Source organism: Sus scrofa, chromosome 15 (genome assembly GCF_000003025.6).
Source record: "Sus scrofa isolate TJ Tabasco breed Duroc chromosome 15, Sscrofa11.1, whole genome shotgun sequence".
Classification (NCBI taxonomy): Eukaryota; Metazoa; Chordata; class Mammalia; order Artiodactyla; family Suidae; genus Sus; species Sus scrofa.
The window spans coordinates 4,024,984-4,051,200 of record NC_010457.5 but is presented as its reverse complement, the minus strand read 5'-3'; the positions used below and the strand labels follow the sequence as shown (position 1 = coordinate 4,051,200).

The 26,217-nt window shown below is 35.2% G+C and overlaps 1 protein-coding gene across 16 annotated transcripts in view; it reads left to right on the top strand.

Moving 5' to 3' along the window:
* Positions 1-26,217, top strand: part of MBD5 (methyl-CpG binding domain protein 5) — a 446,601-nt gene that overhangs the window by 45,259 nt on the left and 375,125 nt on the right. The window contains exon 2 of one of the 16 annotated variants that reach the window (XM_021076103.1): positions 14,838-14,953. The exons of 14 other annotated variants lie outside the window; for them this stretch is intronic. The gene's annotated coding sequence lies outside the window, so the exon portion shown is untranslated. Of the gene's footprint in view, positions 1-1,504; positions 14,954-26,217 lie in introns of those variants that run through there. One more of the 16 variants, XM_021076102.1, reaches the window with a different exon arrangement.

Below are 26,217 nucleotides of genomic sequence, written 5' to 3'. Positions count from 1 at the left end.
TTCATCTGTACTGATGGTGCTATAAATATCTGGCAGAAAGCCATATCTTTGGGTTTCCCTGAATATGGTAACTCTTATGAATGGATGTGACCCTTGAAGGGATCCTGAAAGCTGTGCTTATGGAGTTATTACTAGGATTCCAACTCCTGGTCGGGCACAAGGTCCCTAAATCAGTGCAGCTTCCTCCTCTGTCCGATGTGGCTGTCTCATCTTGAACTGAAACAATGATCTTGGAGGCCAGAAAAGAGCTTCCTGATAGTTGTATGAACCATTACATGGACTGCTACAAGGACTCCTGCAGAGAGGAATGGCTGACCCTGCCCTGCTGACATACATCAGTACTTATCCTCTGATGTTCTGGATAGACTGTTGCCCCGGGTAGCTTGTGGTTGTCCTGTGAATCTGCATTTTCGGTGAGACCTAAGAAGATTTTTTAGTGGGATTTGAGGATCTGGCTACACTTTGTTTCTGAGATTGTGCTAAGGAGAGAATGTATTGATGGAAGAGAAGCAGAACTTAGATACGTTATTTCATAGTAATCCTGTTTCTTTGAGATCATAGTACCCATATCTTCTAAATCCAAGAGTCTTTCCCCACTAGGTTGGAGAATACTCCCAACAAGTAACTTCTGTTGGGGAAAGTCTGTTTTGGTTTTACATTGCAATATTTGTTCATTCATCAAGTATTCCCACTGATAGTGCATTGACAGGTGCCTTTTCTGTTGTTTTTATGAATGAGGGATCACCTTAAGACATGAGGAGATATTGGGTGATAATTATAACTAATGAGCACTTTGTGGTTACCTTATTTTACTTGCGTATCATTGCTCTCTGTACCAAGTTGACAGATTCTTCATCTAATTGTTTGTTTAATTTTATTAACAGTTATTAAATTCTTATACTTAAAATTTGACCTTTCAGGTCATTTATAAGGAAGGTTTTCATTCTCTGGTTATAATTTTAAGCTCTGTGTTGTTAACCAGTAGGAAAAGGAAAATATCACTAAGGTTTTAAAATTTTTAAGAATTGAGAAAATATTTTAGACTTAAGCTCATCTTTTTACCTAAGGCAGGATTCATTCATTTGATTTTTTTTAATAGTACAGAAACGATGTATATTTTCATTTGAAAAATTGTAATTTATGTATAAATGAGATAAAAGTTTCTAAATGTATAATTTCGTTATTCAGAGGTATACCCTATTAGCATTACATGTTTTTCATTACATACCTTTAGTTGCCCTGTGTGAATATACAATGTCAAGGTAGAGGGAGGGAAGAAATGAGAGAGATGGAAACAGAGATGTATCCATTTTTTTTACTTTTTCTTTTTTTCTTTTTTCTATCTTTTATTTTTTAGAGCCGCATATGTGGCATATGGAAGTTCCCAGGCTAGAGATTGAATTGTAGCTACTATAGCTGCCAGCCCACACCACACCATAGCAATGCCAGATCCGAGCCAGGTCTGCAGCCTATACCACAGCTTGCAACAATGTCAGAATCTTAACCCACTGAGTGGGGCCAGGGATTGAACCTGCATCCTTACGTATACTAGTCAGGTTCGTTTCTGCTGAGCCACAAAGGGAACTCCCAAGATGTATCCATTTCTATTTTAATTTTTTAAATGGGATCAAGATGTGCATACTGTTATAGCACCTTTTTGCATTTTGATATCATAAATGTATTTCATATCAATACAGTTTTAAATTTCAAGATAGTATTATACTAAAGAACCATAGTTTTTTTTTTATCAATCCATTATTATTGGCATTTATGTTGTTTCTTATTGACAGGTCTCTCTTAATAGCTCACAGTAAATGGTTATCCAGCCAGTGCTTTTTTTTAGATTTAGCATTTGTATAAATGTCACCATGTAGTATGTTACTGTGTTTAGCAGCTGTGTCACAATGCTGGATAATAAGGAGCTTGTGGGAAACTCTACAATAAGCAGTTCCTCTTTATACAAAGTATTGCCAAGCCATTTTTCCTTTATCTTTTTGATGTCCTCATTAATTAAATAATAAAAATACTGAATAAGATCAAAGGACAAAAGATGTGATGTTTCCCTAAAGACTTCTCTCTACAGCAACATAGCACTCTTCTTTGAGGGTAAGATTGTTAAGCCAGTGTTTTTTTTTTTTTTTTTTTGTGGTGATAATATGTAATATCTATTTCAGGAATTTGATATTTGTAGTATGTTTACTACTAATAGGACAGAGAAGCAATCACAACTGCTTTATTCAAAAGTATCACCGCAATTATTAAAATTTAAATCACTACAAGAACCCCTGGAAAAACAAACCAACAAAAATCCCCAGGTACAATGACCATTCTGTGTTTATCATGGTGAGACCAAGGTTCTTTGATAGAAAAAGGGGTAAGACACAAGGTATAAAAGTTTGACAGCCCATCTCTAGTTCACATTTCACCATCTGGTCCAAAAGTATATTTTGGAGATGGTTTTCGTTGCACTGTTAAATTTATGCCATTCATTACTCTGATACTACCTAGGTCATTCCAGATTGTTAGAATTATAGAAAAGTCTAGCAGCTTCACTAGTGTGAAAATTGGAAATACAGAAATAACATTAATACTATTTTGTTCATCCAATAGTCTTTTAAACTGTAAGTGTAAAACTTTAATGTTACTAGAAACTGATAATAATACCAGGTAGTGATTTAACAAAGTGATAGACAAACAGTTTAAAAAATTGAGAATTATAAGTTATTTAAATATCAGCCTAGTAAATTATGATATTCTCTCCCTATTTCTGACACACTGCAGTTGTCTGACACATAAATATACAGAGATATTTATATGTGATGTATTTTTTCAGTGTTCGTGTGTATAGACAGAGATAGATGAGGATTTATGTATATATGCATAGAAATATGTAAGCAGCAGAGGGACATAGTTAGTGAGGTAGACGTGCTAAGTCACTTTATATTCTCATTTAATCCTACCAATAATCCAGTGAAATAGGTACTATTCTTATCCTCTTTTTTTTGGTGAAAATTGGCATACAGAGAGGAGAAGTAACTTGTCCACAGTTACATAGTCATTAAATAATAGACCTTGGTACTCAAACTGTGGTCTCAATGCTTTATGGTATTGGAGCTGATATATATGTCCAATATGTTTCTACCTGTTGGACTATCTATTCATTAAAGATGATCTGAGGTATTTTCTGTCTACTAATTTAGCGTTACCCATTTCTCTCCTGGCTGCTCTCTGTCTTGAAAGTGTATTCTATTTTAAATGCTTTTTTTCTGGCCACGCCCACAGCTTGTGGAAGTACTTGGGCCAAGGATCAAACCAGTGCCACAGCAGCCACCCAGCCTGTTGCAGTGACAATGCCGGATCCTTAACCCACTGCGCCACAATAGAATTCCTGTTCTGTTTTAAACACATTTAAAGAACAAAGCCCATTTGTTTGTCCTATAAATTTTTCATAGAACAATGTTATGTCAGATAACTTTTTTTAGTTAAAAATAGAATGAATGGTTAACATACTGTGAGTTTTGCCATCAAGTTTTGTTTTAAAATAATATGATGAAATCAAATACTAAATTTGAAAGATTATGAGGAAAAAATTTGAAGTTCCTTGGGCAGTACATACTTAAAATATCATGCATGATCAGGCCTTGTTCTTCTGGAGGAAATTATAGCTAAATGTACTAATTTGTTCTTATTTTAATCATTATAAGCATCTAGAGAATTCAGTATGCTAATTCAAACATAGGTTCTACCCTGCTCATACTATCCAATATAATAATGGGCATTTATATAGTATAATGTCTTGAGACTTACTGAAATTCAGATAACAAACACCTTTAGGCAATGGGACTGTGTAAACATAGATAGCAGTTACCTGAAATCTGTGAAAATGAGTCATTTAGTTAAAAATAATTTTACTAAATTATAGCATCTCAGAGTATCATCCCTAAGGATAAATATTTTTAGATGAAAAAGATTCCTGATTTACCAGGAATCAAACATTTTTAAAATGTATGGGCCAAAATGCAGGCTTTAGTCTTTATAGGTAAAATTTCTGTTTTAAAAACTATAAACATAGTTTGCTCTGTTTCTAAAAAATGCTTTCAAAGTATCTATGTTTTAAAGCATAAAGAAAAAGACTGGCTTCTTTCATTGTCATTTGTTTTGGCTTAGCATTGTTCCCCCGCCCCACCGCCCCCCTGAGGATATAACCTATATACCAGCCAAGGCTTTGATTGAGTGGTAAGTTGAGTGCTTTTAGATTTAACTATCATATAACATATCACTTTAGTTCTTAAGGGGGCACCTGAATTAGTGTTGTATAAAAACTGGGTAAAATGACACTTGATTGCCCCTGACAATAAGGCATTAATTTTCTTGACAGGCTCTTGTATTGTGAATGTGTCACATTTATTTATTAACTCAAAAGTTTTATCATTCTAAATTTTCATATCCCCTGAAAGCTAGATCAGTTGGGTGTGATTAGGTGCAGTGTTTCCTTTACTAGGCGTAACTGTTGATGTATGCTTTATAAGTTTTCTAAACCACATTGATTTGCTTGAGACATATAAATTTGTTTTATTTTGTTAATGTCTGGAGCACACATATGCAGCTCTGAAGTTTACCCTTTTAACAGAAATGACATAGGAGATGAAGTGATAGACTGAAGGAGTGAATATCGTGGTTTCTTTGCACATCCCAGGCCTTGGTCATTCCCATAGAACTGGCCAAGAATCCTCACAGAGAAATATTTTAGTCTCTTAGTTAGTCTCGGATTTAATATGAATAGCCTGCTCTCCTTAAAAGTGTGAGAGTCTCACTGTGTTGATTTTTTGTTACTCTGTAATGAGAAGATAGATCAGATCAAGATCCTACTGTGCTGATGAAGTCAGTTTAGAAGAGGAAAAGGTCACTGTTGTCTTAATTTTAGATTTACTGTACTTTTTTTTTTTCGTTGCCTGGCGGGAGGGTATAGGTAAGACAGACTGCTCTTTAAACCTTTTCTCTTGGTGTACAAATAAAATTCTTGGAGTTAAGGGGAGGGCACATTGTTAAAATTGATCGATTTGAAGTTAATATTAAAATTCAATGTTGTGATTTTTTTCATAAATCAATTTAAAACTGTGTAAATTATTTTCTTATCCTTCTTCCTTTCTTGCTCTTATATTTTAAAAACATTGCCTTGATGAAAACGACACATTAGTGGGTATAAGTTGAAAATAATAATATTCCCCAAGGCATTGAATTTTCTACATGAGAATATGGCAGTAATGATTTAGAAATGATCTTGAGTGACTGGAGGAATGCTAACCTCTTACTCCCCCCATCCTCTGTTACGATGTTAATACAGGGGTTAGGAATATTAAAGACTTCCTCCTCTAGGAAGGGCTACCAGAGAAAGGTGTCCTCTGGGCTTTTATTAAGGCAAATAGATCTCCAGAGGAAGCATTTTGTGAAGACAGTGAGGCATAGGGGATTGTCAATTGCTAATTAGTAATTATAGTAGCAACAGCAGAGGTGAAGTAGAAAAAGCGTTGTCAGAAGGGATAATGGGAAAGAAGGCTCATGGAAGAAGCAGCCCAGAGTAGAATAAGCAACTAAAGACCATATTTGAGTCAAAGAGTGGCCATAGATATGGGACTATAGTGCATACTGTGATAAACTGGATTTAGTCAGGTTTATTTCTTGGGGTTTTTTTGTTTGTTTTGTTTTTTGGTTTTTGTTTTTGTTTTTAATAGTCACAGGCAAAGGTAAGAACTGATCTACTCTGTTTGAAATCAGATTGGGAGTCTAGAATCCTGTAAACTCTACCTCTTTTTCCCTTGCCTGACTTCTTTCCCATTATCCTTTGTATGGAAAGCTCAGACTAGTGTAAGAGAAATGGAAATAATTGTCCTGAAAAGGCTATAACATTAGCTGTTAGAACGTTTTTCAACTATAGATATTTCTAAATGTATGTCTAAAAGCAGGAACTCAATTTTTTAAAAAAAACTTAATATCATTATCACACTTTAAAAAGTTAGAATGAGTCCTTAATTATCATCATACACATCAGATTTCAGATTTTTCCAGTTGTAACTTTGGCTTTTTGTGGGGGTTTTTTGGTTGATTGGTTTGTTGGTTTTTTACAGTTTACTTGACTTAAATAAGATCCATATGTTGCAGTTGGTTGACGTATCTCTAAAGTGTTTCTTAATCTATAGCTTTTCTCTCTCCAGATTAATAATTGATGAGACATACTTACAGATATACGGTATTGATGATCAGAGTATCTACATTGCAAGAAAACAGGAAATGTTAGTAATTAGCCAACTTAATTCAATGGTAAATAACATCTATATAGTTGTTTTCTGAGTTTGTCTTCTAATCTGGTCTTGGAAAGTAAGTATCCTGATTATCCTATTCTGGTTAGGAAAATAGATCTTTAATAAAAGTGGAATGGTTGGTGATTACCCTAGATCCCCTTAGAAACTACTTTGAAAACTAAGATCACTTGACTTTTTTAGCAGACTGATGAAGATGCTTTTGTCTTTCTTCTTTGTATTACATCCAGGTGTGAGTTTAAAATAGGTTGCATGTAGCCTGAAGATGAATATGATTTGTAGTGTATTAGTCAGCATAGATTGTATTATGAAGTAGTGAGAAAAAAACCACAAAACCTCAGTGGTTTAAAACAACAAAGTTTATTTCTTGTTCTCTTTGCATGTCCATAATGGTCAGAGGTATCTTTGCTTGTAATAATCACTTAGGGACCTTATGGAGCAGCCACTGTTTCAATCAGTGCTGATCTTCACACTAGAAATAAAGGGAGGAAAAAAAGAGTCCAAGGAGATTGTGAAATTAGTCATCTATGTGCCTCAGAGAAAAGAACTAGCTATTGGTAAGCAGGACAAGTAAATATTGTAAGTAATAATTCTATCACTGGACTGTTGGCAAATCTATTCATCCATTCATTCATTCACTTATTTATTCATTCATTAATCACATATTTATTGAATGGATGCCTTGTGCATTTCACTGTACTATACAGTGGAAATATTAAAGTGAACTGATCATTTTGCATCCCTCTTCTCTAGGTTCTCAGAGTCTAGTAGAGACAAGAAGCAGGTTATTTTCTATATTAGGAATCAGCAAAGTATCACCCACAGGCCAGATCTGGCTTGCAGCCTGGTTTTATATGGCCCTTAAGCTAAAAATGTATTACATTTTTAAAGGATTGAAAAAACAAATGAACAAAAAGGAATATGCAGCAGAGACTGTAAGTGGCCCACACAGCCTAAAATATTTACTGTATGACCCTTTACAGTAAAAAACTTTGCTGACCTGTGTTCTGCAACATCTGTTCATAAATTTGATGCTCCTCAAACTAAGTATTATTTAGCTCATTGTCAGATAAAAGACACACAGTGAACTTGAAAGGCCAGGACATCTCAACAGTGTGCCTTTTGTTTGATCTGATACTACATTTCTGTGGAAATATAAATCTTTTTCTGTGTTGCTGGAGTGCTGATTTTATTGTCATCTTGAGGGGTGTTATTACTGGGCATTGGAGACATAGGATCTGTATTAATTTTAATGCATAGTTAGGTAGTCACAAGAAGGTCAGAGCCCTAAAATGTATATATTTAGATGTTAAAGTAATGATTTGTTTGGGAACAGGAAGTAAAGCACCATGAGGATATCTGCTTCCTTGGAGAAATAGAACCTAAACTTTATAGACTTTAGAAATCAAGGGCAGTGGATGGAAGTACACATAAAATCAGATTTTTTAAAAAAATTTTCCATTCTATGGACTGGGCTTCTCAATTAAGGATTATAATTGCAGATACTTCTTAAACTGAACAAGGGGCTGAGGTTCAAAGTATATGGGAATCAAATCCTATATATTAAAGTCCCTACTATGAAAGAGGCACTTAATATAGAAGGACAAATGAAAAGTCACTCCTGGTACTTCAAATTCAAAATAAAGGAACAGGAGTTCCCATTGCGGCTCAGTGGAAACAAATCTGACTAGTATCCATGAGGACGCAGGTTCGATCCCTGCCCTCACTTGGTGGGTTAAGGATCTGGTGTTGCTGTGGCTGTGCTTTAGGCCAACGGCTACAGCTCTGATTCAACCACTAGCCTGGGAACCTCCACATGCTACAAGTATGGCCCTAAAAAGAGCAAAAAATAAATAAAAAATAAAGGAAGAGGGTAGTCTTCAGATTGAGAGGAAGAGAATTGTATAAAACATATCTGGTTTATTCTAAAGCAATTTTGGTGGAAAAGGCTCCAAAATATATAACTTTTATATCACGTGGAGAGAAAAGATGCCTTGAGCTTACACTTATTACAGTCTCGTATTAACTCTCAGAGGTCAATTCAGTTGTAGCCCCATTTTTTTTTTTTTTTTTTTTTTTTTGCATTTTGGATTATAGAACTGTGACAGATTCCCACCACTTTTAGGATTCACATAAAGTATTCTAATATGTGAACTGTAGATTGTGAATGCCAAAAACATCTGTTTAACAACAGTCTATATATATATAGGAACCAAATTTTTATAGATTTGTGGAATATTCTCATTCAAATCTGGAGCTTCAGAGCTTGAGTCCTTAAACATTACTCTCTACTATTTTACAAGGAATAGAGTTTGTTTTCTTAACAATTGCAAGCATATTTTTTTCAAGTGATTCCTAAGGCTCTTTCTAGTTTTATGGCTATGACTGGATGACAGACAAGGCTTTGGTCTATGATTCCAGTAACTCTGATTAGATTCAGAGCTTGTATACTGAATGTCCTGTGTACACTTGTTTACTTTATGTATTTTACCAGCCTTCTATTTGTTTGAGGACCAGCAGATTGCTCTAAATACACCAAATGTGCCAGTATTTACTATGGGTTATGTATGATCTACTTTCCATGGCTGTTGACTGCTGCTATATGTAATTCTGAGATTATAATTTAAAATCACCTTTTCCTTATGTCAGCATTTTATTGTTAATTTGCATTAACTGAACTGCCCTACAACTTAGCCACTGCAAATGTACCATTATATAACAAGGTCATGGGACTGACTGCCCTTTGTACAGCAGCTAAAATAGTCTAGTGTAAATGTATAATCCCATATTTCTTTAAACACACATCCTTTGATCCTTTCATGTGTCTAATTTCTGCTTTTCAGATTTAGCTTTTTGTTGGTAATTGTGAATTTCTTTTGGTTAATGCTAATTGTGAATACCCAGTTTCACGTAACTGGGTATCACAGCTATAATTTGGAATCAGCTGATAATCCTGTCATTGTGTTGGAAAATTTAATATCATAAAAGAATAGGTGTATAATTACTGTCAATATTTTATTAACTATCACGATATTTTATCATAAAAATATTCATGGAGATGAATGCTACACAGACTGGAACAAATGACCATATACCTAACTTTTCAAGACACATTGAAAGAAAAAATAATATTCAGTATTGTTGACTCATCTTTCTCATCTATTCTCAATTTTTAGCTTTTCTGTCTTCATTTTGAGTAACTCACTGAAATATATTTTCAGGTCAACCTCATTAAAGTTTTTAAAACAAAATTGAAATGATCAAGTGTCTGAAATTATTCATTGCCACCTCGGCCAGTTAATTCATAAAATGCTGACCTGGAATTTCAGCAGAATTATTAATAATTTGGCTCTATCTTCCAATGTCAAAACCATCAGCTTTATGTTGCTATTATCCTGAGTACTAGATTTGACCTAACTTCGTTCATCCTATCTTATATCAGTGACTTTCAAACGTTTTAGAGAATGACAGTAGTGCTAGTGGGAGTAACCACCCCTAAGGTTATTGGGTTAGAGAAGTGTAGTCAGTTGTAATAATACAAACTAGAGAAAGTAAAACTTCTTAGAATATTTTTGGGTAGTGGATGAATATAGAAAATATGCCATTTTCTGTGTGTCTGAAATTCTCAAGTCAAAGAGGCAGTCTCTGTCTATCCATGGCATCCCTATTTCAGCTATAGTGACCACTTTCCTGCCTACTAAAACTTGCCTTAGCCCATTTTCATTAGTGTCCAGACCCCTGAAACTCATTTAATTTTAATTCAATAAACCATGTTGTCATGTTATTAAACACTATCTCTAGTGCTTCTTTTGAAATTATTAAAACAAAGTCAAAACAGAAGAAAAACCTTTAGTCTTCTAATGTAAAGGAAATTTAAAATTGAAATGAAGGTGAAGTCTGAAGATAACTGAATTAGAGACAAGTGATTAATCTTTCCCTCAGTTATAGCAAATAGATGTCCATGACTTAAAATGATGAGTAAGTACTGGTCCAGCTGAGGCATTTATATCTTGCAATGCAAGAGATGTATTAAAATCATAACCTTCAATAAAATGTACAGAAACTCATTGTGTTCTGTGCTTAGTTGTAAACATGTCTTCTATAGATGGCAAGTTTCAGCTAACTTCAAAAAATGATCCAGGAGGAGTTCCCATCGTGGCTTAGCAGAAACAAATCTGACTAGTATCCATGAGGACTCAGGTTTGATCCCTGGCCTCGCTCAGTGGGTTAAGGATCCAGCGTTGCCGTGAGCTGTGGTATAGGTCACAGACGTGGCTTGGATCCTTTCTTGCTGTGGCTGTGGTGTAGGCCAGCAGCTGTGGCTCTGATTTGACCCCCTAGTCTGGGAACTTCCATATGCCGCATGTGTGGCCCTAAAAAGACAAAAAAACTAAAAAAACTAAAAAAAAAAAAAAAAAAAAGATCCAGGAATATTGAGTCATGAGAGAAGCAGAAGTTTTAATTTGAATAAATATTCCTTTCTTTAAAAAGTGTGATTCATTAGTTTTCTGAACTTGTGAGTTATATTTTTGGAACCTAGTATTTTAATAATTGATAAATAAATGGTTATTATTACAAAAAATGACCTCATTGATTTTGCCATTAACTTTAACAGCAAATCTAAAGTACAAATGTGTTGTAATGTAAATACAACATTTATTATATTAATAATACTTGAACAATACTTCTAGCATCATATTTTAACCTAGCATACTTTAGGCTTAAAATTTTAGAATGGAGTCTCAATTTAAAGACTAGTTAGGCTTAAAATAGATGTTTTACTTACATTTTTAAGATTTTTAGGTGATTTGGGAGAAAGATAAATACATATGTGTTTCTTTTGCTAATTTGTGGATCTCCTGAATTTTAAAGTAAACAAAAATTGTGAAGAAAGGAAAAATGCTTAAAATCAAATAAAAATATTCAAAATTATTGCATATTATAATTACAACTATGTAAATATCCAACTATTTAAACATTAAAAATGTTAGAAGGTAATGTAGCGAAATCCCGAATGATTGTTTTAAGTTGCTAAGATTAGGGCCCTTTTTTTCTCTCTTCTAGATTCCAATATTTCTGTAATATGGTTGTTACATTTATGATGAGAATAAATATGTTTTTACAAAATGTATTAAAAGAAGCTAGGATTAAATATAGAAAGCATTTGCTGTTTCTAATTATGGCAAATGTTTCAAAGGCACTTATATTAAATGTAAGGATAATTCATGTACTCGAAAGACCATACTTTCTTTGGTGTATAGTTCAGTATAAGAAGCAGCTCGTGGCTTACTGTGTCAGGGTGCTAGCAGTGTAAAAGTGGTTAAATAGATGTCAACTTGTTTATTTTCTTCTTCAAGCATCAGCATTCCCCCAAACACCTAAATAAAAACTATGAGAATGGGGTTCTTTTCTGTCTTTTTAGATTGTTGCATCCTTAAGCATTTAGAATCATTTCTGGGATATAGTAGGAGCACAATGAATATATGTTGAATAAGCAAATAACACATGAGATATGCAATTAACTCCTAATTAATTATGTTACATTATAAATTACTGATGTTGCCTGTCCCCTACCATTTCCCCTAGTTTAAGCTGTAAAACCAGGGGACTGTGAAATTTGTCACAAGTATTAAAGAAACTTGAACTATAGAGAATGTATCCACGTGAAGCCAAGCAAAATCAACCCTGTTAAGCAGTTATATATATTTCCATCACTCATAGCAAAACATCTGACTCTGAGGAAGAATGAGAGTACAGTTGGCCCTCAGTATTGGTGGGTTCCACATCCATGGATACAGAGGGCCAACTATGGAATTTGAGCATTTGTAGATCCTCAGTGGGTCCTGGAACCATTATTCTGCAAATACCAAAAGACTACCATACATTAAGAAAGGCAGAGAGGGATTTCGCATCATGGCACAGTGGAAATGAATCTCACTGGGAAGCACGAGGTTGTAGGTTCAATCTCTGGCCTCTCTCAGTGGTTTAAAGGTCCAGCCATTGCCATCAACTGTAGTGTAGGTCACAGACACGACTCAGATCTGGTGTTGCTGGGGCTGTGGTGTTGGCCAGCAGCTGCGGCTCTGATTCGACCCCAAGCCTGGGAACCTCCATATACCTTGGGTGTGGCCCTAAAAAGACCAAAAAAAAAAAAAAAAAAAAAAGAGAGAAGTGTTAGACACACCCTATAAATCCTAATCTGCTTTCTATAAATGGACCCTGTATTGCAGCAAAACCCAAGATGCCAGGCACTCAGAAGGCTTCCTAGATTGTTCTTTGCATGCTTAGATGGCCTGATGCACTCTACTCTGGGGCTACCTCAAGGTCATTGTACTCATCCTTCTATTTCTTCCACATAGTGCTCACTGCACTATCACTCATGCTTTTGTGGCGGAATTTCAGGTATCTTAGCACACAAACCATACAAAATAACAGTAACTACTCTTTTTGAAAGTGATTGCATTAATTTGATTAATTGATTATAGGTAAATCATTTAATCTTCCTCTCAGCCAACATACTCATTATTTCCTTTTATTAACTTCAATGTGATGTGTAAATAATTTTTTTAGAGTCTTCTGAATTTTTCCATTTTCATTTGTTCTATAGTCTCATTCTTTTTGTTTGCTGTGTCCTACCATGCTTCTTTCCTCTTTAAGGAAATTTTTCACACTTCATGTGCCAAAGCCAGAGGCATTTTTCATGAATCCTCTAAACTTCATCAAAGTATATTCCTTTCTCTAGTCCTACATCTCTAAAATTTTAGGCTGAGACTGCTCTCTCCAGAACCACTGGAATGTTTATATGAGAGGGTCTGTCAATATGAAACATGAGTTTTCTAATTCTTGTCACTCATTCAGTGTTTTCTGTGATAACGTTCCTTTTCTAGGGCACATACCCACCTCCGTGTCAAGCTTCCTTCAAGTCTCTCTGTTGCTTTTGGCTCTGACAGGTTCTCTATAAACTCCTCAGATTTTTGCCATTTGCCCAGGACCACGAGCATCTCATTGTGGACTGTTCTTCATTTCAGATGGTCCTAGTTCCCATTATTCATCTTTTGGCCCTTCTCTATCTTTGATGATTTACATTAGCTCATTCTTATACCTATTCAGTCATTCAACAGACATTTATTGAGTCAGTATCATGCACCAGAGCTGTGCAGGGTGTTAGGGTAAAAGGTAAAAGGAGCAAACATGGTCCAAAACCGTAGGGAGTTTTCTCCCCAGTTGAAAGATAAAACGTAACCTCACACTTACTTCCATTACTTAATCTGCATGTGATTTCAGGGGAAAAAGGCTTTTATTACAGAAATTTCTTGTTCATTTACAACCCCAAAAGGAATAATCTTTTCTTTTTTCTGGTAGCCTTGGCACAACTGCAAGACCATTTTGCATGTGTCCAACAAAATGAGTAGCCCCTATAAAAGTCATGTTAATAATAAAAACCCCTATAGGACAATAGAGGGGGTGACTCTTCTTCCCCCTCCCAGCTGTCCTGGGAGCTGTTTGTTTTCTCATAATAAAGACTTTGCTTGCCTAAAAAAATAATAATAATTAAAACCTATACTCATTAGGCATTGTGCTTTTGTCCATTATAGGCATGATTTCCTATGATCCTCACAACAAATTTATGAAAAAATGGGCACAAAGAAGTTAAGTTGCTTGCCCATAGTTTTTCAGAGGGTGGAGGTTTAAATTCAAGTCTGTTCTGTCCCAGAATCTGAACTCTTGTGGCTCATGTTAGCTGATTTCTATCACATTTGAAATTAATCAAAAGTTAAATTTATAAAATTTGCATTCCCCCTTTGCCCTTATTAAACATCCAGTATATCTGCTGTATAAAATGTTATGGAATCTTAGTTTCAAAAGTCAAGATTTAACCATATCACAAACCTACTTTTTGGTTGGTTGATTGTGATTATGAGAGAGATTATGACTTTTGAAACATTGGGAAATATTTACTATCAGGTGGAAAATATTTTTGTGAAAGGCTTGACTGCATATTAGTATTATTTTTTTATTTTAAATTGTAACCTCTGAAAGTCAGTAGATATATTTTCTTTGTTAAATTTTTTTTAAAATGAGAAGGCATCATACTTGTTTCCTCCCAAGTAAATTATGTATATTTTTCACTTTATAATATTCACTTAACATATTTCATCTATAAATTAGACAGAACATCCCAGTCAAGGCCCTATGTTCCCTTCTACCCTTATTAAAATATTTCTCTTTTTATTCATTGTATAATTAAAGAAAAATATTTTTTAATCCTTCACATTTTTACTCTCAGGAAACTCTTTCTGCTAGGTACAGATTACACAAAGTAATTGAAGACCTGGTTTAGAAATACTATATAAGTCTTTTTTGCCTGTTTGCAGTTTAACAGTTTCATTTTGTAGAATACAGATTTATGTAGTACTTAAAAGCATGGGACTTGAAGTCAAATAACAAGATCCCTGCCCTTTTTTGCCATTGATACTGGGCAAATGACTTAACTTTTTCCATGCTTCTATTCTCAAATAGGATGCCACCACCTTCCTGTGACATGCCTACCTTGAAACTTCATCTTTATATTGGGATTATAAAGTTCTACCCAACCAGAATTTAAATATTCCAAAAACAAAGACATAAAACAAAAGGTACTGTATCATAATAGCCATTGGATATATAAAGCAGTTTTGACAGATCTAAGGTAGTATTTACCCTTATTTTCTACCTCTTAAAATATAACTTTTAAAAATATTTAAATATTTCAGTACATTGTTTCTTGATTTCTAAGTTATTTCAGTATAAATTTTTCATCATTACTTTGATACTTCAGTGGAGACTGAAGCCTATTAAAATCTTTGTCACAGATAAAAAAACCAACATATTTAATAGACTCTTTTTTATCTTGTTTTTGTTTTTATAACCAAGTGATTAACTTTCATTGTGTACATGTGTACTTTTAAGAGTGATTCGCACTTACCCTATATTGGCTCATCTTATTAAAAAAACCAAAAAACTGTTTTCCTTTTAAAAGAATATATCACCATGAATTCATTGGAAGAAAGCCATCATGTTAATACAGGATATCTTGTTACTATTTGTAGAATATTTTACAGTGGCTGTTTTTTTTTCCCCCCGTGAGGTGTTTTTCCTCTCATTCTTAAAGCAATCTATTCTCCTATCCCCTACCTCCTACTACTGATATTTTCTTGTTGCCATCATTATTCTTTAGGTTGAAAATTGATACACCGTTAATGACAATAGGTTTTTACAGCATTGTATTAAATACTTTTGACTGTCTTTAAATTTTTTCTTTACCTTTTTTCTAATATAACATTTTCACCTTTTTTCAAAATATTTGGCTAATGGCTTACATTTTATTTGATTATGGAAGTTGATGGAGAGATCTGTGAAGAGAAAATGTAGAAGGTAGGCATATTTTATAACTGTAAACCAATACTTTGAGAAGGGTAACAGCACTTCTTTTGCTACCAGCGGCACAGGATGAGGCAGGCCAAGAGAAGCCAGGGACCAAAGTTGATCTTGGCTGATAAGAGGTGACAGATAATGAGGATCTCAGCAAACACAGAACTTCAGGCAGAAAATTAGCTACGCTAGAGAGGAGAATATAAATTCTCAAATAACAGAAGGTGCAGTCTAACAACTTCAAGTCAGACAAGCTCCTGAAAGCAGAAAGTGAGTAGAGGAGCCTTCTGAACCTCTGACTTTTGTTTTTAGCCCTAAATTTCTTAGCCCACGTCTACTGATATTGGCACCATCCTTTGACTGATTAGCAGTATATTCAGTTGTTTATGTAATGAGACAGTGAGAGCTTTTATTATAGATAGAATGCTATCAGATTAATTATAGTCTTCATTATTTGTGCTCAAATGGCAAAATTTATCAGTTTGGGGTACTGGAGCTCTTCAGTTACAGAAAACTTTCCAAACTATTTGTCCCAGCCCAAATGAGGCTATGTGATTGAATGGGCCCCTAACTATCCACCCTCACTTGTAATCCAAGTTAACCTGTTTCTTGACACACCACACTTGTTCCTCTTCCTTTAGAACATTACACAAGTTGTTTCCTCTACCTAGAATGCTCTTCCCTTCAGGCTTTCCATAGCTGGCTCCTGCTAGTCATATCTCAGCGTAAATGTCAACTCCTCAGAGAGGTCTTCTCCAACCACTGCCAAATCCAAAGAAATGGGGATTAATTACCTTACTTTCTGCTTATAGCACCTACCGCTATCCAAGATTTTCCTGTTTATTTACATGTTTATCTCCCCTCTCCCTTTACCTATTAGAATAATGTAATCTCTGTGAGAGCAGGAACCTTGTCTGTCTTGCTCACCACTTAATCACGAGAACCTTGGACTGCCTGGCCAAGAAATAGCTGTAGGAATAAATGAATGAACTGTGTCTAGAAAAATAATAAATTATTCAGATTAAAGAGGACTAGGAATAATAAAGACTTAGAGATAATTTGGATCAGTGCTTCTCAAAGCCTTCTAAAATAACCTGGCTAGCAGCATCAGCATCACCTGGAAATTTACTAGAAAAGCAAATTCCAAAGACCTACCCAAGACCTTTGAATCAGAAACGCTGGGGGTGGGGCCTCACAGTCTCTTCTAATAAGCCCACCAGGTGTGATCCTGATGCTGAACTGCTGATTTATACATTCCTTTTTACCGATCAGTTGTCAGAATAAGTTTAGGGTTTTTTTGCTTTTAAGCCAGATTACCATGTTTGAAAAGTATTTTTTTTCTGCGCATGAGTTAGCAATATATTCCTTAAATCTTCACACATATAGAAGTTTCAAAAGTATGCAACTCTAATGACAGTAAAGCTAATTCAGTGAATCGAGGACATAATTTTGTCTGCTTAGATATCTTAAGATTCAGCTTCCAAAAGTATTTTTTTTTTTTTTTTTTTGTCTCTCTCCCTTTTTCTTTTCCTTTTCTTTTTTTTAGGGCCGCACCTTCAGCATGTGGAGGTTACCAGGCAAGGGGTCGAATCAGAGCTGTAGCCACTGGCCTAGGCCACAGCCACAATAACATGAGATTTAAGCCGCATCTGCCACCTACACCACAGCTCACGGCAACACCAGATCCTTCACCTACTGAGCAAGGCAGGAATTAAACCCATGTCTTCATGGATACTAGTCTGGTTTGTTAACCACTGAGCTGCAATAGGATCTTTCAAAAGTGTTTTTAAAATTAGTATTTCCTTATTTCTGAAGAATATTTTTTTTGTCTTTTGCCATTTCTAAGGCCACTTCTGCAGCATATGGAGATTCCCAGGCTAGGAGTTGAATCAGAGATGTAGCCTCTGGCCTACACCAGAGCCACACGGGATCCGAGCCGCTTCTGCAACCTACACCACAGCTCACGGCAACGCCGGATCCTTAACCCACTGAGCAAGGGCAGGGATCGAACCCGCAACCTCATGGTTCTTAGTTAGGTTCATTAACCACTGAGCCACGATGGGAACTCCATGAAGAAATTTCTTTGAATCTACTTTGAGACCAACTGTTCCAAGGAGTAACTAATCTTTTAATAAGTCGTAAACAAAGCTTGATCAAAGAAGTGCATTGGCATTCTAAGGATTAGTACAGTTTAGTATCTCCTATAGGTCTATTAGAAGGAAAATTCAGTACAAAGTCCTGTATTTGAAGACTACTGCTCTAAACTGAAGGTTTACTCAAGGACTTTAAAATATTTTCGCAATCCCCCCTTCAATTGCATCTGTCTCGAAATAGTAATTTCTACTGTCATTTCATATGTACCCATTAAGTAGTATTTAACTAAGTTTAGTAGTATGGGTACATATGAAGTAGTTTTTTTTGTTTGTTTTGTTTTTCAAAGAATCCAAAATGGCATTTGCATTGACATTTTGAGATATCGATGTTTTTTCTATCAGGCACAGTACCAAAGCCTTATCTTTTTTGATCTAGAAGAGAATACTAGGAAAAATAACATGCTTAATTTTCTGTAGGTCTAACTAATCATTTTTGAAGAGGAAAAAGGGTGTAGCTTCTAATAGGTATAGAATCTGCTACACAGAGAGTTCAATAAGTGACTTGACCAAAATCGGTAGGTATTATGCCTGAGATAGGATTCAAACAGAACTGTGTCTGATTTCAAAGCCAGTGCTTTTTCTACCATTCAGTGCTGCCTTCTAATGCCAATGTACAAAAGACCAGGTGAATCATCTTAAATCATTACGGGAAGCTAGCGGCATATAAATAATAAATGAATAAATAAAATTATGGAAAGCTATGCTCTTTGCTCACTAAATATAGTTTAAAAGGTTAACATTACTCTCAGCATATGCCTAATCACTTGAAATTGTTGGATCACAATTAAGAAATCCAGATTCAGCAACCCTTTTAACAGGTGGGAAAATGTTGTTTGCCATAGAAATGTTCATTTTAAAATTTTCGAAAGAACACAGTGAATATTAAGATAACATTATTTAAAGAAGTATTTGAAAGTGAACAAATTTTCCCCTGTTCTATTGCTTTAGAAATTAAAACTACTTCCTTATGTTATTTCCACATCGGATCTTGAAGGGAATACAAAATTAAATGTAATTGCTAAGAAATGATTTATAGCTGACCGCTTATCATTTTATATTTTTGGCTGCATTATTTAATCCCTTTAATACATATACAATCTGTCTTTAAGTGAAAAGTACGTTTGATTTAGTTAGAGTTAAGGTGCTTTAGTAATATAGGCTGTCTTAAGGAACTACTTTTATATGAAGACCTCGATTTTAGGTGCTGAAAGTTTATTTCTTATAAAAGATGGGAACATTTAGTAATTAGATTTAACATTTATGAAGTGTAGAGTGTGTAGTATAGTATAAATACAAGTTACTTATGAACAATACATGTTTCTATGCATAATCCAGATTTATAAATTAATTCCATTACTATGAGTTAGATTATTTTTCAAGTCTTTTTGCTACCTTCAGCAGACTTGGGGAAAAAAATTTCAAAATGAGCAAGCATTTTCAGTGTTAAATGTTAGTTGAGATTCCCAAGCTCTAAGGCCACCTTTTAAATGGCCATGTGTGGGAGAAGGGAAATTGAAATACCCTTTTCTTCTTAAAAGAGAATATAGAAAACTAATTGGAATCCTGGTAAGAGTTAAAAGAGGGGAGTTCCCTTTGTAGCTCAACAGTTAACGACCCCAACTAGGGTCCATGAGGATGCAGGTTCGATCCCTGGGTTAAGGATCCGGCTTTGCCATGGGCTGTGGCACAGCTCGGATCCCACATTGTGTGGCTGTGGCATAGGCCAGCAGCTGCAGCTCTGATTCAATCCCTAGCCTGGGAACCTCCATACACCACAGGTGCAGCCCTAAAAAGAAAAAAAAAAAAAAAAAGTTAAAAGAAGAATGTTATCAATTTTTAATTACCCCAGGACAAAATGGCATAATCACTTTAATATTTATACTTTTCCATTTTCTTTCTTCTTTGGTGTGCTTTTGACACTTAAAAGAAAATTAGAAGAGAACAGAGAAGGAAAAAGAAGTGATGCAGACTATAAATATTTAACCTGATAATTTGGGGATGAATTGCTGAAATAAGAAAGCTATAAAACTATAAAGTATTATTCTTTCTTATCTTAAAGCAGTGGTTCTCAATCCCTCATAGCACATTTCACAGTGTTTGAAGATATTTTTATTGCCTTCACCTGAGAGTATTAGGATTTTACTACTGGCATCTAGTGGGTAGAGGTCAGATAGGCTGCTAACCTTCTTATAGTGCCCAAGACAGCCCCCAACAACAAAGAGTAATCCAGCCTAAAATATCAGTAGTGTTAGAATGAGAAACCATGCTTCAGAAAGAGACACACCCCTCTCAAAAATAATAGAAATAGAGATATGTGTAAGGTCATACAGCTACTAAATGAAGTGGCCAGAAGTTGAACTTGGATCTTCCAATGCCAAGCATTGTGCTTTCCTTGGTTCTTACTGTTCTTGGAATCAAAATTTCAGTTACCTTTGGAGAATTATGGTGATGTGGGGGGAGAAGCAAGAGCATCATCAGAGTCAATGCTACTTCTCCAATTTTGTTATGTTCCTCTTAATTGTAATATAATTAGTTTTAAGTTTTGTTTGTTTGGATGTCTTGTTATGCAGTATCTAGTAGTACCCTTTGTTTTGGAATTGATAGCTTCAATTTTCCTCCATTGAAAACTGAATACATACTATCAGTGTTTCATCAATTCAAGGCCTCTAGCAAGGCATACCATAAAGATAGAAGAATTTTAACATAAAGTTATAGGATATAAGAAAACGAAAGCTTTAAAATGTGGGAGAAATTCTTCAGAAGGTAAGCTGAACAAGGATAGAACCTATCTTGCATCTAAAATTGTTTGCAGGAAACCATCTGAATGTCCAAAAATTGGAAATGTTTGGGTACATGTTGAGTGAAAAAAAATGAAACAGGATACAAAATACATATAGCTGCTTTTAACTAAAAAATAAAAGCTATATAAAAAACACTGGCAGATAAAATATCTGGTGTATATTACTACTTATAAGTTCAAAATGGTGATACTAATAGTTTTCTATTAAACAGTAGGTTATATTGGTCCATTCATTCATGTACTAAAATATTTTCTCAGTATCTTCTGTTTCAAGCACTATGCTAGATTCTATTGAGAAGGCAGTGAGCAGAAGAAGCACAAAACTTTTTCTTAAAATGCTAATAGCAGGACAATCAGACAGATAAGCAATAACAAACTGTGCTAAGTAGTAGAGGAGTCCTGTGGGAGTAGGTAACTGCAGCCCTGTGTTATTATTATTAAGTGTAGCCTCGGTTAAGCTTGGTAGCAAATTAACCCAGAAATCTCAATGATTTATCACACAAGGAATTTTTCACACAAGTAATGTCCAGTTTCTGTCAGGCACTGTTCCTCCATCTTGCAGAAACATGTGGCTTCTTCAGGTGTCATGACAGAGAAAGTAGGAGGTAGAGAATTGGACATGTTTATTAAAGACAGTCCTGTAAGTGGTTTACATCCTTCTCCCCCACATCTTACTGACCAGAAACTAACCACATTCCCCCAACCTTACTGGAAGGCATGCTAGAAAATGCAGAGGGAGGTACATTTGACTATTTGTTGAGCACAAACTCTACCACTGGTCTTTACCACAATTGGACAATTTAGAAAAGGATTCCCCGGAAGCCATGGCATTTGACTGAAACCTGAAAAATAAGTAGTTAGACCAGAAGAGATGGATTATCTCAGGTAGAAATAATCTTGTACCAATGTTTAGAAGAAAGAGAAGGATGGCACTTCAAAGAATTGAAGTTGAGTTCATTATTTGAACTTTGAATGTAAGGGGAAGGCAGGTAGGGATACAGTCTTGAAGGACTTTAAAAGCCATTTTAAGGTATTTAAAAATTGTTCTTAAGGCAAGGAGAAGCCATTGGAAGGTTTATAGCATGATAAAGTTTGAGTAAGGTGAGTAGAATAATGTAATAAAGTAATGTAAAGAAGAATAGAAAAGAAATAGATTGAGGAGATATTTAAGAGGTATAGTTAATATACAGTTTGAGTAAGGTGAGTAGAATAATGTAATAAAGTAATGTAAAGAAGAATAGAAAAGAAATAGATTGAGGAGATATTTAAGAGGTATAGTTAATAGACTTGTGGTTGCCAAGGGGGAAGGGGAGGGAGTGGGAGGGACTGGGCGCTTGGGGTAAATAGATGCAGAATGTTGCATTTGGGATGGATTGGCAATGGGATCTTGCTGTATAGCCCTGGGAACTCTGTCTAGTCACTTATGATGGAACACTTAATGTGAGAAAAAATAAATGTATACATGTATGTGTAACTGGGTCACCATGCTGTACAGTAGAAAAAATATATATATAAATAAATTATTTACAAAAGGGGGTATAGTTGTTAGAATTTAGTAATTTGTTGGGTGCGCAGTAGTAAAAGCAGGTTATATGGGGTGGGGAGTGAATAATTCAGTTGAGATATTTTGAGTTTGAGACAAACAAACAAGACATCAAAGTGTTGCTGTCTAAACAAGATTTAAAACATGGGTCTGGAGATCAGAGGAGAGATCTGAGCAGAAGACACAGATTTAGGATTTATCAGGATATAGATCATAACTGAAACCACAAAGAGTAGATGAGTTTGTACAGGGTAAATGCATACTGTAAGGAGGAAAGAGGGCCTTTGGCAGAGGTTCTTAACTTTCACAATGTATCTGAATTACCTATTGAGCTTTCTAAAACTATGTACCTAGGCCCCACTCTCCAGGGATTATGATTCATTTGGTCTTTGTGTGTCCTAAGATATCCTGTGCTTCAGAAGCTCCCACAGTGATTCAGCCAAGGTTGAGAATCATTGATGATGAGAAAGAAGGAACACTGTCTGGTGTCTCCAAGGTGAAGAAGAACCTGAATCAAAAGCTTCTGAGAAGTAATGAAAAATAATAATCAAAAAGTGTCATTGGTGAACCCTTCCATAACTCAGCTGTGGAGCGGAAGACTGTAGAGTCAAATGTATGATCAAAAACTGTCATTGAATTTGCCAATATGAATATGAATTAATGATTTAAATTAATGGTCATGGAAGCCTAGTTGCGGTAATTGAGTAGTAAGTGGGAGATAGGGAAAAGAAGATAGTTGATGTCTCCACTCTTTCATGGAGTTTGATTATAAAAATAGATAAACAAATGAAGGAGAAAAAAGGGCACCAGCTGGAGAGAACATGAGTTTAGAAAAGAGCTCTTTTATAATGGGAGAGACTTGAACATGTTTATCTGCTAAAGGCCCTAGAGAGACCGAACAGATCAGCAACAGACCTGATAAACACGCAAGAGGAGTGAGACTGAAAAACCAGAGTACAAAAAGAGAAATAACTTTCTATTCTAAGAGGAGGGAAGAAAGAATTCATTTGTAGCAATGGTGGTACAAAACTGGTGTGTTGCATTCTCATCTCATCTAAGAGCAATGATTTTTTTTTTTTCTGTTAAACACCACTTTATATGATCTACTAGGAGTGAGGGAAGAGATGGTGAGGACAGTTTTTACAGAAATGATGAGTGTTTGAAACAATCACTGTGGAGGATGAGTGAGCTAAAGAGGAAAAGCTAATAGGATAACCAGGCATCGCTGAGGCCCAGATTGAGGATGCTGAGCAAGGATTTACGGTGGCCACTATCTGCAGAGCTTTATATTCTGTAATTTTTCTCTTGAAGCCTCCAGGATCCCAGGTACAATGGAAGGACAATAGGGCAAGGGAATTGACTATATTGACAGGGGAGTGGTTTAAGTGATGTACAGTGCAATAAAAGCAGACTAGGGAAGGCAATAAAGAGAAAGGAGAAAAGATAGAAAGTAGCCAATAAAGTGGTCTTCAGCTTTTTAACATGTAACACCAATGTATATATGTATTTATAAATTGTATGTATTTACCTCTATTCTCATATACTTTATATAAAACTTATAAACAGTATATTAAGTAAATTACATAAGTATGCTGTAGTAAAATCTACTTTATATAACCTGCAGCCTACTTTATATATTATGCAAAAATATGAATTATAAAAAATATAAAATGTAAATAACTAAAGATTTAAAAGTTCTAAGGCCTTCTTCATATACTCTACTCTGGATTGTCTTATACTTCCTACTTTGGAAATGACTTAACTTGAGAATCTATATATATATTGGGTTGTAATTAGAAGAGGACAGGAATGTTGGGAGGTCATGGTCAGAGAATAGAATGTCTAAATTTATTATCTGGAAGTTTCCTGTTGGCTTAGTGGTTAAGAAATCGGCATTGTCACTGTGGTTTGGGTTACTGCTGTGGCTCATGTTTGATCCTTGGCCTGAGAACTTCCATATGCTGTGAGCAGCAACCCAAAAAAATTTATTATTTTGAGGATAAAGCATTAATGACATATCCAACATGTTAATGGAAATGGTTGATTGAATCACCAAGAAAAATCAAGAAATCAAAGTTACAATGTCATTAATGTAGCACCTTGTGGTTAACTCTGGTTGATTGCCACTTTAGAGTAAAAGGAAAAGCCTAAGATCCAGATGCCAAAGGATAAAAAATTAAAAGGGTTTTTGAAGAGGAAGTTGCCTAGTAAGTGACAACAACAAAGAGGGGTAAATACAGGAGCTTACAAAAAGCATGCACTAGTACTCCCTCTGAGACTTTTTATGTAGACTACCTACAATAGACAGTGAATTCTGAAAAAATGCTCCGAACTCAGAAGTAAAGGGATATGGAGAAAGATAAAGGGATATGGAGAGAGATAAAGTGATTGGTACTCTAGAGTTAATTGTTATAATTAAATCAATATTTAGTTTAAATCAGGCTTAACAGTGGAAGCAAACACTTCCAAGAACGTAGTATAATTTTGGAATCTTTAGTCAGATGTTATTTTCTCTCCTAAAAATTGGGATCCATCTTACATTTTTGTCAGTTCGTGAGTGTGTTTATATGGTAGTTTTTATAATGATATTACTTTGTGTAAATTGACATTTAAATAAAAGAAAAGAATGTATGAAATCAGTACTGCCTTGAAATCTGCCAGGTGTATGATCCTAAATCTGGGGCATTTGTAATGGCAAATCTAGATAAATTAGGAGATTTTGAATTTCTTGAGGTTATCATGAGGGTCTATAGACTAGGGTGATGTGAGAAAATAAGAGAGAGTGTGTGTCAGGAGAGAAAAGTAAAACAAACTGAGGGAGAACTGAGTCTGAGTTGCAAAATTTTATGGAATCATAATGGAGATTGTTTTATCTCTGAAATTCTTCAGACCTGATGCCTTTGGTATATTTTGGGTGCTCTGAATTAAGGAAGACTCATTTGGAAAGCTGCTGAAATTCAGTGTGTTTTTGATCATTCCTGTTTAACCTATTGCAATTTCTTTTTTTTTAAATGATTTTTTATTTTTTAATTCTTTAATGGATTTTTATTTTTTCCATCATAGTTGATTTACAGTGTTCTCTCAATTTCTACTGTACAGCAAAGTGACCCAGTCACACATATATACATGTTCTTTTTCTCATATTATCCTCCATCATGTTCCGTCACAAGTGACTCGATACAGTTCCCTGTCTATACAGCAGGATCTCATTGCCTGTCCATTCTAAATGCAATAGTTTGTATCTATTAACCCCAGACTCCCAGTCTATCCACTCCCTCCCCCTCCCTCTTGGCAATCACAAGTCTGTTCTCCAAGTCCATGAGTTTCTTTTCTGTGGAAAGGTTTATTTGTACTGTGTTTTAGATTCCAGATATAAATGATGTCCTATGGATTTCTTTCTCCTTCTGACTGACTTCACTTAGTGTGAGAGTCTCTAGTTCCCATCCATGTTGCTGCCAATGGCATTATTTAGTTCTTTTTTATGGCTGAGCAGTATTCCATTGTGTATATATAGCACATCTTCTTAATCCATTCGTCTGTCAGTGGACATTTATGTTGTTTCCATGTCTTGGCTATTATGAGTAGTGCTGCAATGAATACATGGATGCATGTATCTTTTTCAAGGAAAGTTTTGCCCAGATATATGCCCAAGAGGGGGATTTCTGGGTCATATGGTAGTTCTATATTTAATTCTCTGAGGTACCTCCATTCTTTTCTCCATTGTGGTTGTACCAGTTTACATTCCCACCATCACTGTAGGAGGGTACCCTTTTCTCCACACCCTCCCCAGCATTTGTTATTTGTTGACTTCTTAATGATGGCCATTCTGACAGATGTGAGGTGGTACCTCATAGTAGTTTTGATTTGGATTTCTCTAATAACTAGTGATGCTGAGCATTTTTTCATGTGCTTGTTGGCCATCCGTATATCTTCTTTGGAGAAATGTCTGTTCAGGTCCCTTGCGCATTTTTCTATTGGGATGTTGCCCACTGC